Source organism: Mus caroli, unplaced genomic scaffold (genome assembly GCF_978045245.1).
Source record: "Mus caroli unplaced genomic scaffold, Mus_caroli_1 scaffold_10, whole genome shotgun sequence".
Lineage (NCBI taxonomy): Eukaryota > Metazoa > Chordata > Mammalia > Rodentia > Muridae > Mus > Mus caroli.
In genome coordinates this window covers 96,415,762-96,428,627 of record NW_028227265.1, presented here as the reverse complement: position 1 = coordinate 96,428,627, position 12,866 = coordinate 96,415,762, and the positions used below count along the sequence as shown (strand labels likewise).

Here is a 12,866-nt window from a genome sequence, read left to right as displayed (position 1 = left end):
ACAGCCAGGGCTACACAGAGAAGTCCTGTCTCGGTGGTTAAAAATAAGGTGAAGACAAACATCTTCGGAGCAAGCAAAGGACAGCACAGAGTGACATTTTTTACCAGTGGTCCACCTGACCATGCGTGCCCAGTGCGTGCCTTCGTTCGTTCCCAGTTCATCATTCTGCAGCCGCGGCCATTTTCACCTAAGCATCTGTGTGTGTCTTTGAGATGTCCTTTTCTGTTTCAGTTGCATAACTTTGGGGACCTCCACAAAGCAGCTTTTGGCTTTGAATTACAAAGCAGGGAAGGGGGCTGCAGCCAGTATGAGGGAAAATGTAACCCAAAGGTAGAAGCAGGGATAGATTTGCCCAAGGATTGCAGTAATGTGGTCTGCCCAGAGTTGGAAGAGTGAACTTATACAGGAAGTCATTTCCACGAGCATGGAAATCCGAGGCTTTCTGAAGCAGATCCTTTTATTAGTTCATGCACTGAGCTGTCTCCGCAGCCCAAGACTGACTTAATTCTTGCAGGTAATGAATGACTGCTCCGAGTAAAGTAGTAGTTCAGATTAATGTTGCTTCTCACTTCCGGTACTGGGGGTTGATTGCTGAGTTCAAGGCCAGCCTCTGTTCCTATACATAAAAGAACTTCCTCTGGCAATGTCATTTCCACGTGGTAGGGTTATATTTATTTTTATTCAGTTGTTCACTGAGTCTTATTGGAAATCTATGCATCAGGGGCTTTTTTTTCTTTTTGTAAAGATTTGTTTTCGAGGCTGGAGAGGTGGCACTTGGCTGCTCTTGCAGGTGACTGGGGTTCAGTTCCCAGTAACCACATGGTGTCTCATAACTGTCTTTAATTCCAGTTCTGGGTGACCCAATGCCTTCTTTTAACTTCCTCAGGCTTTGGGCACACTCATGGTACACATCTATACTTGCAGACAAAACACACATACATACGTGTGTGTGTGTGTGTGTGTGTGTGTGTAATGAAAGTAAATCTTTTTTATTGCATAGATATGTATGTGTGTGTTGAAGGCTGGTGTGCGCATGTGAGTGTAGGTGCCCCCAGTGGCTAGAGTCAGATGCCCCCCGCAGCTAGGATTACAGGCAGTTGTGAGCTGTCCAACCTGGCTTCTGGCTTCTGTATTCTGTGCTCTTTAGCAAGAGCAGTACATGTCCAAAACTGTTGAGCCATCTCTCCAGCAAGTTCTCTTCCCCATATGTTTATAGATTCTGGACGGTCACTGCAGCCAGCAGAGCAGATAAAAAATCCCAGTCTTTGGGAGCAGGCATTTTAGTTATCATTTTAGTTTCTAAAATTTCCATTACTATTATTGTGATGAATACAGAAAAATATGTTGTGGAAACTGGTGGTGGTGAGCTGTGTGTGTGTGTGTGTGTGTGTGAATGTTTTGAATCATTGCTAATAAAGCTGGAATTTACTACAAAAAGGAGTAATAAATAGAAGTGGTTACATGCATTCCTGGCTCGCCTAGAACTCCATATATAATTTAGATCTGCCTGGTCCTGCCTCCCAAGTGCTGGGATTGTGGGATTGACAGTATTTAGGGTGGCCTTAAAAGCACTATGTAGCTAAGGGTGACCTTGAACTTCTGATCTTCCTGTGTCTACCTCCCAGGTTTTTGGATTACAGACACACATCATTTCCTACTTATGTGATGCTGGATGTGAGCCCAGGGTTTTGCACATCCTAGGCACCTACCAACTGAAGCCTGATTTTATTATTTTATCTTTGTAAAGACCACTGAGAAGGCACTAACATTGCCACTCGCAGTTTCATGGAGACTTTTGATTTTATTACATTTATTCATTTTGGGGTAGGGGTCATGCATGTCAGGGCATGTGTGTGGAGGAAGTCAGAGGACAGCTTATGGGAATCAGTCCTCTCTTCCACCATGTGAGTCCTGAGGATTGAACTCAAGTTGCTAGGCTTGGTGGCAAGTGCCTTTATTCACTGAGCCAGCCCCAGACTGGTATTTTATCCTGCTGCTGCTGCTTTTTTTTTTTTAAAGATTTATTTACTTATTATATTTAAGTACACTGTAGCTGTCTTCAGACACACCAGAAAAGGGTGTCAGATCTCACTACGGGTGGTTGTGAGCCACTATGTGGTTGCTGGGATTTGAACTCACAATCTTTGGAAGAGCAGTCAGTGCTCTTACCCACTGAGCCATCTCACCTGCCCCCTTATTGTGCTTCTTATTGCAGGAAATTGAACCCATACCTTGTACATGCTAAGTATGTGCTCTGCTCCTGAGCTGTACCTCGAGCCTTCGGAACAGGCCATATTTTAATGAAAAATGGCAAACAGGTCGTCCTTTGCATACACACACACCCCCACCCCCCCACCCCCCCACCCCCCGGCCTTCTAGCACACTGCCTAGGCCTCTCTATTTTTTGTTTCACATAAAACCTAATAGAAAGTCAGGGAACGCCATTTTGTTTAATCCTTTTGAGTGACTCCTAAGGAGCAGAATGTCAGCTAACACACTTGGGAACCCCCATGTCAGTGTGCTGCAGCCTGTGAGCTGGCCATTGGAACCGTGGCCTCAGTACTACATCCCTCGAGGTGATCTGTGATGTCACTAAGGGTTTTAAGCATTGTCACCCAACAGAAGGGAGGAACCGCCTCACTCCCCCCTAGGAACCAGGTATTATTGTTCTAAACTCAGGAGAACTGAGGTGGTAGCTTGGCAGTAGCACTCTTGCCTGACATCCGTGAGACCCTGGGAACCCCTGAAACAAAAACATACAGCAAGCCATAGCACTCTTTTTTTTCTTTTTATTTAGTTATTTATTTATTTTTATGTATATAAGTACACTGTAGCCGTTAGACACACCAGAAGAATGGGCATTGGATCCCATTACAGATGGTTGTGAGCCACCATGTGGTTGCTGGGAATTGAACTCAGGACCTCTGGAAGAGCAGTCAGGGTGCTCTTCACCACCGAGCCACCTCTCCAGCCCAAGCCCTAACACTCTTAACTAGGGCTCTCCCTCACGAGTCTTTACCCCAGAGCGCCTGATTTAGGGTTTCTGGAGTAAAACCGTACCGATGTCATTTTCAAAAGTGGCACCCACGTTTTTGTGGGTGAGTCAGATGCAGTGCCGGGCTGTTGTTGGAATAAAGACTAGGAAGGCTTGAAAAGGGCTCCAGTGAAACCCTGAAGGGTTGGACCAAGGCGGCAGTGAGCTTTGTCAAACTGTTCGTGCCTTCGGGTTTCATGGTGGCGCACTTCTGAAGAAAGCAGCCCAGTTTTTTTTTTCTTCCTACTTCTGGGTCATCTCCTTCCCCAAGACTTTACTCCAGTGATAGGGTAGAAAGACCCATTGATATTGGTACCCTCTCCCCAGTGTGCTGCTATTTGGAGATGCTGAGGTTAGGTGAAGATATGAGAGTGAGTGAGCCGGTGAGCATCTTTTTCAATGAGGGAGACCAGGGTTTATTGTTTTGTTAATTTTATTAATTAACCTTTATGTGCATTGATGTTTTGCCTGCATATCTGTCTTTGTGTCTGAGGGTGTCAGAGCCCCTGGCATTGGAGTTACAGACAGTTGTGAACTGCCATGTAGTTGCTGGGAATTGAACCCAGGTCCTTTGGAAGAACAGCCATCTTCCCAGCCCCAAGACCAGGGCTTTCTTTCCCAGTTGTCAGCTCTTGGATGCCAGATTTCCCAGCCTCCAGACTGAGAAACATGGGTCAGGTAAACTCTCCAGTCTGGTGTTTTGTTATGTCTGCTTGGACTAACATGATTGGTATGTGTCTAAAAGCTCAAGTTTTCTTTCTTAGCGATTTTTAAAAATTAAAAGTTTGTGTTTGTCCTTGTCTCACATGTTTCTAGTTGACCTTGAACTCTGTAGCTGGGGATAACCTTGCATCATTTTCTCCTTTTGTTTTGTTTTGAGACAGGGTCTTTCTTACTCTGTGGTCCAGGCTGGCTACAATTTTGCCATCTTCCTGCCGTAGCCTCTCCAGTGTTGGAATGACTCATTTTCCTCCATTCTGGCTCCACTTTTTATTTTATTTGAGTTTTCTGATGCTTTATTTATTTATTTATTCTATGTATATGAGTACACTGTAGCTGTACAGATGGTTGTGAGCCACCATGTGGTTGCTGGGATTTGAACTCAGGACCTTCAGAAGAGCAGCCAGTGCTCCCAACCGCTGACCCAACCTCACCAGCCCCCCCACTTTTTTATTTTTTTAAAAATAGAATCTGTTCCATTAAGACTTCAATGGTGAGTAAGGTGATAAGAAGCCAGGTAGGAGGTGGGCTTGCCCAGCACTGGACTGAAAACTGTAGCGTCAAGAACCGCTGCTAAATCGAGCCACAGAGGAAGGCATTCTCAGACCCAATAGTGTGCGTCCATTGGAGTTCCTCCAGAGTTTTCGGAACCAGTCAAAAACCAAGTAAACAAAAACCACCTGTGGTTGGTAGAGTATTGTATTGTATTATCTCTTTTCCCCCAGAATTAAAGGGAACCCCCTATTGCCCAGGGCAGTGCAGTTATACCTGAGGGCAGAAGAAACACTTTGAGTGTGATCTTTGAATTAAGTTTTCAGAGACTCTCAAAAGTACAAACCAGTGTGAAACTCACCCAAAGGCAGGCTGAATCAGAGCCCCTGGGAGCTTCAATCCTCCCTCCACGCAGACCTTGGAGGAGGTGAGGGGGGAACCCTCTGACTTCTGCTCCCTTGCTCTGTAGGATCCCCAGCTCCAGTGCTTGCTGCGTGTACTGGTTCTGGGATTAGGTGGAGCCCAGTTCTTGTGGGATTCTGCACATCTCGCCAGCAAGCCATGAGTGACTGGCAAAGCTTTCTTTGTTTCTAACTTACTGGGAACTGGGCTGTACGTCGCTGCGGGAGAAACCCACAGGGCAGGCCTGGGAAAGGGTTGTTCCCTAGATTATGGCTCGCCCAGTGAGCAAACAGTGATTTAGCAACATGCTAATCATAGCGAGGGCACTGTCCACAGCATGCACTTTTAATTTCCCAATGTAGCTTTCTAAACAGCCCAGTCTAAAGGACGTTCACTTCCTTTAGTTCTCATGGGTTCCCCTTAAAAAACAGAGCATCGGCCCTCATCTGTTCTGTGAATGTAGGACTTCATAAAATGAGACCAACCTGTTCCCTTAACTGTTCACTGAATAAGTGGTTGTAAAGAGAGAGGCTTGCTGGAGTTGGTAATAAAATATTATTTAACTTTGGTCATTTGCCTTGTTGATTGGCTTTTTTTTTTTTCATACCTTTAATCCCAGCACTCAGGAGGCAGAGGCAGGAGGATCTCTGTAAGTTGAAGGCCATCCTGGTCTTCAGTGCTAGTTCCAGGACAGCCAGGGCTATATAAAGAAACCCTGTCTTGAAAAATGAAAACCAAACAATAGTTTTTGTTTGTTTGTTTTTTTGTTTTAATTTGAGATGATTTTGCCACCTCTAATATGGAATTTCCTAGATGTTGAGAATTCAGTAAGCCAGGGTTTCTGACAGCATCTAGGAATGAGATCATCAAAAAACAGGACCAGGCCTGCAAAATGGCTCAGCAGATGAAGATGTTTCCTGCTGAGCCTCATGATTTTGTTTTTCAATTTTTTATTAGATATTTTCTTTATTTACATTTCAAATGCTATCCCGAAAGTCTCCTATACCCTCCCCCCACCCTGCTCCCCTACCCACCCACTCCCACTTCCTGGCCCTGGCCTTCCCCTGTACTGAGGCATATAAAGTTTGCAAGACCAAGGGGCTTCTCTTCCCAGTGATGGCCGACTAGGCCATCTTCTGCTACATATGCATCTAGAGACACGAGCTCTGGGGGGTACTGGTTAGTTCATATTGTTCCACCTATAGGGTTGCAGACCCCTTCAGCTCCTTGGGTACTTTCTCTAGCTCCTCCATTGGGGACTCTGTGATCCATCCAATAGCTGACTGTGAGCATCCACTTCTGTATTTGCCAGGCACTGGCATAGCCTCACAAGAGACAGCTATATCAGGGTCCCTTCAGCAAAATCTTGCTGGCATATGCAATAGTGTCTGGGTTTGGTGGCTGATTATGGGATGGATCCCTGAGTGGGGTAGTCTCTGGGTAGTGCATCCTTTCGTCTTAGCTCCAAACTTTGTCTCTCTAATTCCTTTCATGGGTATTTTCCCTATTCTAAGGAGGAATGAAGTATCCACACGTTGGTCTTCCTTCTTGATTTTCTTGTGTTTTGCAAATTATATCTTGGGTATTCTAAGTTTCTGGGCTAATATCCACTTATCAGTGAGTACCTATCTAATGACTTCTTTTTGTGATTGGGAACAATACTGTTTTTGAAGGGCAAACAAGCAAGTTTGTTCAGAAGCAAAGAAGTAGCTTCCTATAGCTGGGGGCGGGGGGGGGGCTTGAAAATGAGTTGCCTGGGTTTTACATTTTAAGTATTTATTTTTATCGTTTTTAAATGTATGAGTGCAGGTGCCTACAGTAATCCCAGGTGTCAGGTATCCCAGGAACCACAGTTACTGGTGGCTATGAGCCATCTCTTCAGAATATTTTTACATTAAAATGTTTCTCTTTTTTTGAGACAGACAGTTGCCCAGGCTGGCCAGTTGATGCTGGTTTATCTTATGATCTTCCATCCTCCACCTCCCACTGGGTAGTATTACAGGCGGGCCAGGTGCCAACGTGTCTGGTGGGCTCAAAGCCTGTGCTGCCACACCTAATTTACACATCAGCGAGAAAAGGGAGAAGAAGGAATGGCGGGAGAAAGGACTGAGCGTGGTCGGATGTACAGTGCTCCTTAGCCCCGGTGTCTCCAGCTTTGATGGTTGTATTTTATTCTTTCCAAGTCAGTGAGGTGTCTGTTGTCATACTCAAGGAGTGGGGCTTGATTTCCAAAACTAGCAGCTGTGTCTGGAACTCTGCTCTCTGTAGCTGCCAAAGCAGGACACGTGCTAGCTCAGGATGGTGGCTCTCCCTTATGTCTCCGGGCTCTACAGAGCACACAGGGACACTGCAGTGCAGGGTCTCTGGCCCAGGAAGGCTGCAGATGGAGTCACTCTCTGCATCTAGCCTTGTGGTCTGTTGTGTGAGCCTGGGAGACTCCACAAGGTCTGGGATTAGATCTATGTAGGGCATTTCCCTGCACGGTGCCTGGAACAGTGGGATGCATAGTGGATTCCTGGAAATGAATGTATAGGTCTAAGGGTGTGTTTGTTTGCTTGCTTGCTTAACATAGACACTTAAAAGTAACCATTAGTGCAGGTCTGGCCGTCTTGACCCTTAATGGAAACATATTCCAGACTTTTCTTGGAAGCTTTAGGACTTATATAGCCCAGGCTGGCCTGGAAATCCTGCTCCTCTTCCTGTCTGTGTCTCCCAGGTGCTGGAGTTACAGGTGTGCATCAGCCCCCTGCTCACACCACCTAAAATACCCTCCAAGTTGCTTCAGACTTGCTCAATGTGCAGTCATAATGAGTCCCAGTGGTTCCGAGCTTCCCGGTGCCTAAGCTGCTTTCAGGGATTACAAGGGAGCTGGAGGAGGAGGAATGGGAGGAGGAGGAAGAGGAGGACTGGGGAATGTTTCCTTCTTATCATCCTGAAATCATCTCCACCCTTCTGGAGCTCCAGCTCCATCGAGAGTGCGTTCTGGATGGAACCATCAGTGACTCACACTGCAGACTGCAGAGAGTGAGGTGTGACTTCGAGGCACTTGAGACCCACGTTGCCCTCCCAGTGAACCCATGAACGCGGGTCTGGGGTGAAACACCCCACCAAGGTGCCGGGCTTGGACTCCTCCTCCCCAGAGGATGGTAGCTGTTTCCCCTTGCTCTTGGCATCTGAAAAGCCTCACTCACCCTCCTCCTTTAGGAGTGCCTCATTCTTCTGTCCCCGTGACTGTCAGGTACCTGAGTTGAGGAGTTGCAGACAGAGCCTCAGCTTGGTCAGACGGAGGAGGTGCATGTAGACAGCCGTAATTGGCTCCAACTGTAACAGAGTTGGCCCTGAAGACTGTGCTCAGACTGCCACCTAGGATTCTGGGTTTTACTGGGCTTGAATTCTTTTTTTTTTTTTTTGTTTTTCTTTTTTTGTTTTTTTTGAGACAGGGTTTCTCTGTATAGCCCTGGCTGTCCTGGAACTCACTCTGTAGACCAGGCTGGCCTCGAACTCAGAAATCCACCTGCCTCTGCCTCCCGAGTGCTGGGATTAAAGGCGTGCGCCACCACGCCCGGCTGTTGGGCTTGAATTCTGCACACTTCTCTCATTTCCATGTGTTCTTGCTTCTGTCTTTCTTATTTATTTATTTATTTATTTATTTATTTATTTATTTATTTATTTTTGAGTTTTCAAAACAGGGTTTCTCTATAGCCCTGGCTGTCCTGGGTCTCACTGTGTAGACCAGTCTGACCTCAAACTCAGATTCGCCTGCCCCTGTCTCCCAAGTGTTGGGGTTAAAGGCATGCGCCACACCACCCATCTAGAATCATTTTAAAATACAACCTCATTTTTTAAATCTAAGTACAGTCACCAAGAGGAGGGTGTGGGGATGAGAGAAAACAGTGGAGGTGGGGCATGGAGGGAGGATAAATGAAAGCAAAGTATAATGGTGTGTGTGTGTGTGTGTGTGTGTGTGTGTGTGTGAATTCCCTAAGGAGTTCCATCAGTTTACATGCCAAGTTAAGAAGAAAAAAGTCTGAGATCAAAACTAGACAGGTAGTGACCTATCGTTTGTTTATTTATTTATTTATTTATTATATGTAAGTACACACAGTAGCTGTCTTCAGATGCGCCAGAAGAGGGCATCAGATCTTATTACAGGTGGTTGCGAGCCACCATGTGGTTGCTGGGATTTGAACTCAGGACCTTTGGAAGAGCAGTCAGTGCTCTTACCTATCTCTTTCTAGAGGAAAATAAACGAACAAAAGCCTGGTAGCTTGGGAGTATAAAGAAGTGTCATTCATTCCTTAACTCTCTCTGGGTACAGGACAATAGTGAGCAGTACCATTACAATGTAACTTTACTAGGTGCACTCCAGGTGCTATCTATATACTGATGGTATATACAGATATATCAATATACAATAACAATGTACTAGGTGCACTCCAGGTGCTATCTATATACTGATGGTATATACAGATATATCAATATACAATAACAATGTACTAGGTGCACTCCAGGTGCTATCTATATACTGATGGTATATACAGATATATCAATATACAATAACAATGTACTAGGTGCACTCCAGATGCTATCTATATACTGATGGTATATACAGATATATCAATATACAATAACAATGTACTAGGTGCACTCCAGATGCTATCTATATACTGATGGTATATACAGATATATCAATATACAATAACAATGTACTAGGTGCACTCCAGATGCTATCTATATTCCGGGTAGAATCTGGAGAATGAGAGGAAGAGAAAATTATTTTACAAAAAGACAGCATCTTTCAAACACTGGGAGGTGGCGTGGGGGGTGGGGTAATGAGACTTGGGCAGGCTTTGACTCCAGCGTGTCACGGCAAAGGCCTTAACCAGACAGGAGTGGTCCAGGCTCCACACACAAAGATGCAGAGGAAGAATCCTAAGAACTTGCCCGTGTTCTTGTGATGTGTGGGAAACCAAGTAGATGCATCATAGCTGTGACCAGCAGAGCTGGAAGCCCCGATACAACTATGTTTAGAAAGTTTTATGTGCATTAAAACACAATGCTTGATGCTGCCGCGTGCACGCATGCATGCACACACACACACACACACACAACTGGCCTGGACAGATAGTGTTAGTAGTTCTTGAGGGGGAGACTTCAGCTCTCAGGTATTAAGCTGGGTAGCCTTTGCCAAGACAGGAGGGTCACTGGGGCATGTTAGCTTCTAACCTAAGAAAATGTGAACCTTTGGTTCAGTAAGGAAACTGCCTCAAATGAATGGAGTCCAGGGGTGGGTAATGGAGAACACCAGACACCTTCTCTGGGCCACTGTAGATACACATACATTCACACACACACACAATAAACCAGCCACACTGAAAACCAACAACTGTATTCTAACAGGGCATGTTGGTGTCCACCTGTAATTTCAGCATTTGGAAAGCTGAGGCAGGGGGATAGGCAGTTCAGGGCCAGTATAGGATACACATAGTCCCATCTCAAGAGACAGCAAAATATGAAACAAAATAAAACACTCACACAAGAGAAAAATGGGCCATTATAGAAAGCATAAAGAGCAAAAATAAGACCGCTTTCTCCCTTTCTGGGGAACGGCGATGCATGCCTAGGGTATGCCCACACATATAGACATTTAGCTGCTCAGGGATGGGATGTGTTCTGATGACTGTGGGGCTCCAGTATCACCTGGCAATGTCTTAGGGGACCGCCATTGCATGTGTAGTTGACTATTGAACAGACTCCTCAGAGTGGTAGATGACCGCCTGTATGGACACATCTGTGTCATTTCAAATCGGGCTGTGGGGTAACTCTTGTTATGCCACTTTCTGTTTGTCTCATGGTGTTGTTTATTACCCAGCATCCCTCTCATCCCCTGCTCTGTTTTCTGCAGAGGCACTGCACCTGTGGTCAATGAGGAGGGAGTTTTGAAAGTCCAGTTCACATAACTTTTATCACAACGTTATCATTTTTATTGTTCTATTTTATTATCAGTTATTGCTGTTACTGATTCTTCTTTAGAAGTTGAACACTTATCACAGGTGAGAATGTATAAGTAAAAGCGTTGTAGAGGGTGTGTCCTATCCACAGGTTGAATAATCTGGGTGTCTTGGAACATACCCTCCCTCAGAAGGGAACTCAGAAATCCGCCTGCTTCTGCCTCCCAAGCACTGGGATTAAAGGCGTGCACCACCACTGCCCGGCTTGGCTTACTTATTGTTGTTGTGGTTTAGGGCTGAGCTCAAAGTTTGGGTAGCCAGGGATGGCTTTGAATGCATGATCCTGCTTCCACCTCCTGAGGCTGGCTACAGGTGTGTAGCACTGTGCTGGGCCTGAATTATGTCTTTGGGCTAAATGCTTAAAAGTAACCTTAACAGGAGGGAGAGGCAGGCAGATTTCTGAGTTCAAGGCGAGTCTGGCTAGCCTCAGCTATGTAGTGAGACCTGTGTCATCATCAAAAGTAGCCCTTAAGTCCTGTTGTTTTTTGAGACAAGATCTAATGTATTGCCCAAGCTAGCTTTGAACTCTGTATGTGACCCTGCTGTCCTTGAACTCCCAGTCCTCCTGCCTTAGCTCCCCAAAGCTGAGATGGCAACCTTGTACCACTGCGCCTAACCCTTCCAATTCAGTTTATGGGATCTGCTCAGGTTTTCTCCCATTTCGTTAGCAATGGTGACTCAGCATCCCAAGTTTCATACCGCTCACCTTACAATTTTGTGCTTTTTGATGACTGACTAATCACCAGTTTGTCCATGTGTGGCACCAGAAGTTCACAGTTGGTATTGTGAACACACTTGTCTTTAAAAAAATACTGCATTTGTTTGTGTGTGTACACGTGTGTGCAAATGCCGGTGCCATGGTATGTACGCGTGTGGAGGTTAGAGGACACATTTGTGCTGGTTGGTTCTATCATGTCCGTAGGGCCTGAGTATCGAACTCAGGTAGTCAAACTTGGCTGCAAGCATCTTTACCCACTAAGCCATCTCACTGGTCCTACAATAATTGGTTTTAGGGATGCACTGTTGATATCCTTCTTTTTTAAGTCTTAAAACTTTTTACAGCAGCCAAGATAACATCACTGCTTCCTACTTGGTAGTTAGACAGCTAAAGAGTATTGCATGAAATGTGCATCAGGTGACCAGTCTAGACAGCCTGGGGACCTATCATTTGCCCTTAAAAGCTGAGCTCAGTCTGGTTTCCCTCCGCAAGCAGCTCGCTCTCCTGCTGGTATACACAGAACAGTTACTCATTCAGTGAGGGTCAGACTTTGTTTTGGTTTATATTTTTTTGAGTTGAGGTCTCATGTAGCCCAGGCTAGCTTCTCTGTGTCTAAGGATCCTTGAATTCCAGGTCCTCTTGCTTCCACCTCCCAAGGGCTGGGGTACCAGGGGTGCGTGGCCAAGTCGGGTGAGGTTCAGACACTCTACTCTTGAGGCTTTGCAAATGCATTTTCTTTCTTTTCTTTTCTTTTTTTAATGCAGTCTTTTTGTTTTGTTTTGATTTGTTTTTTTGTTTTTGCTTTTCGAGACAGGGTTTCTCTGTGTAGCCCTGGATGTCCTGGAACTCACTCTGTAGACCAGGCTGGCCTCGAACTCAGAAATCCGCCTGCCTCTGCCTCCCGGGTGCTGGGATTAAAGGTGTGCACCACCACGCCCTGCTTTTATGCAGTCTTAAAATTGTGTTTTAATTTGTGCCGGGAAATGACCAAGCTGTGTTTTGTGTTCGTAAATAAGGTGATTCTCTCAGCTTTGGTCTGGGAGAATGAGCTAGGTGCCCACTGGCCCTTTGTCAAGGGACTGTCAAGTACCTGTGTACTTCAGTGAGTTCACAGAGCTCCCCAACTCTCACTTCCTGGCCCTGGCATTCCCCTGTACTGGGGCATAGAATCTTCAAAAGACCAAGGGCCTCTCCTCCCATTGCTGGCCGACTAGGCCATCTTCTGCTACATATACAACTAGAGACACAGCTCTGGGGGTACTGGTTAGTTCATATTGTTGTTCCACCTATAGGGTTGCAGACCCCTTTAGCTCCTTGGGTACTTTCTCTAGCTCCTCCACTGGGACCCAGTGCTCCATCCAATAGCTGACTGTGAGCATCCACTTCTGTATTTGCCAGACACTGGCATAGCCTCACAGGAGACAGCTATATCAGGGTCCTTTCAGCAAAATCTTGTTGGTATATGCAGTAGTGTCTGGGTTTGGTGGTT

General features: G+C 45.7%; 1 protein-coding gene across 1 annotated transcript in view; it reads left to right on the top strand.

The window, feature by feature from the left end:
• The window catches only part of Gsr (glutathione-disulfide reductase), a 44,055-nt gene that overhangs the window by 1,546 nt on the left and 29,643 nt on the right, over positions 1-12,866 (top strand). The gene's annotated exons all lie outside the window — the stretch shown is intronic.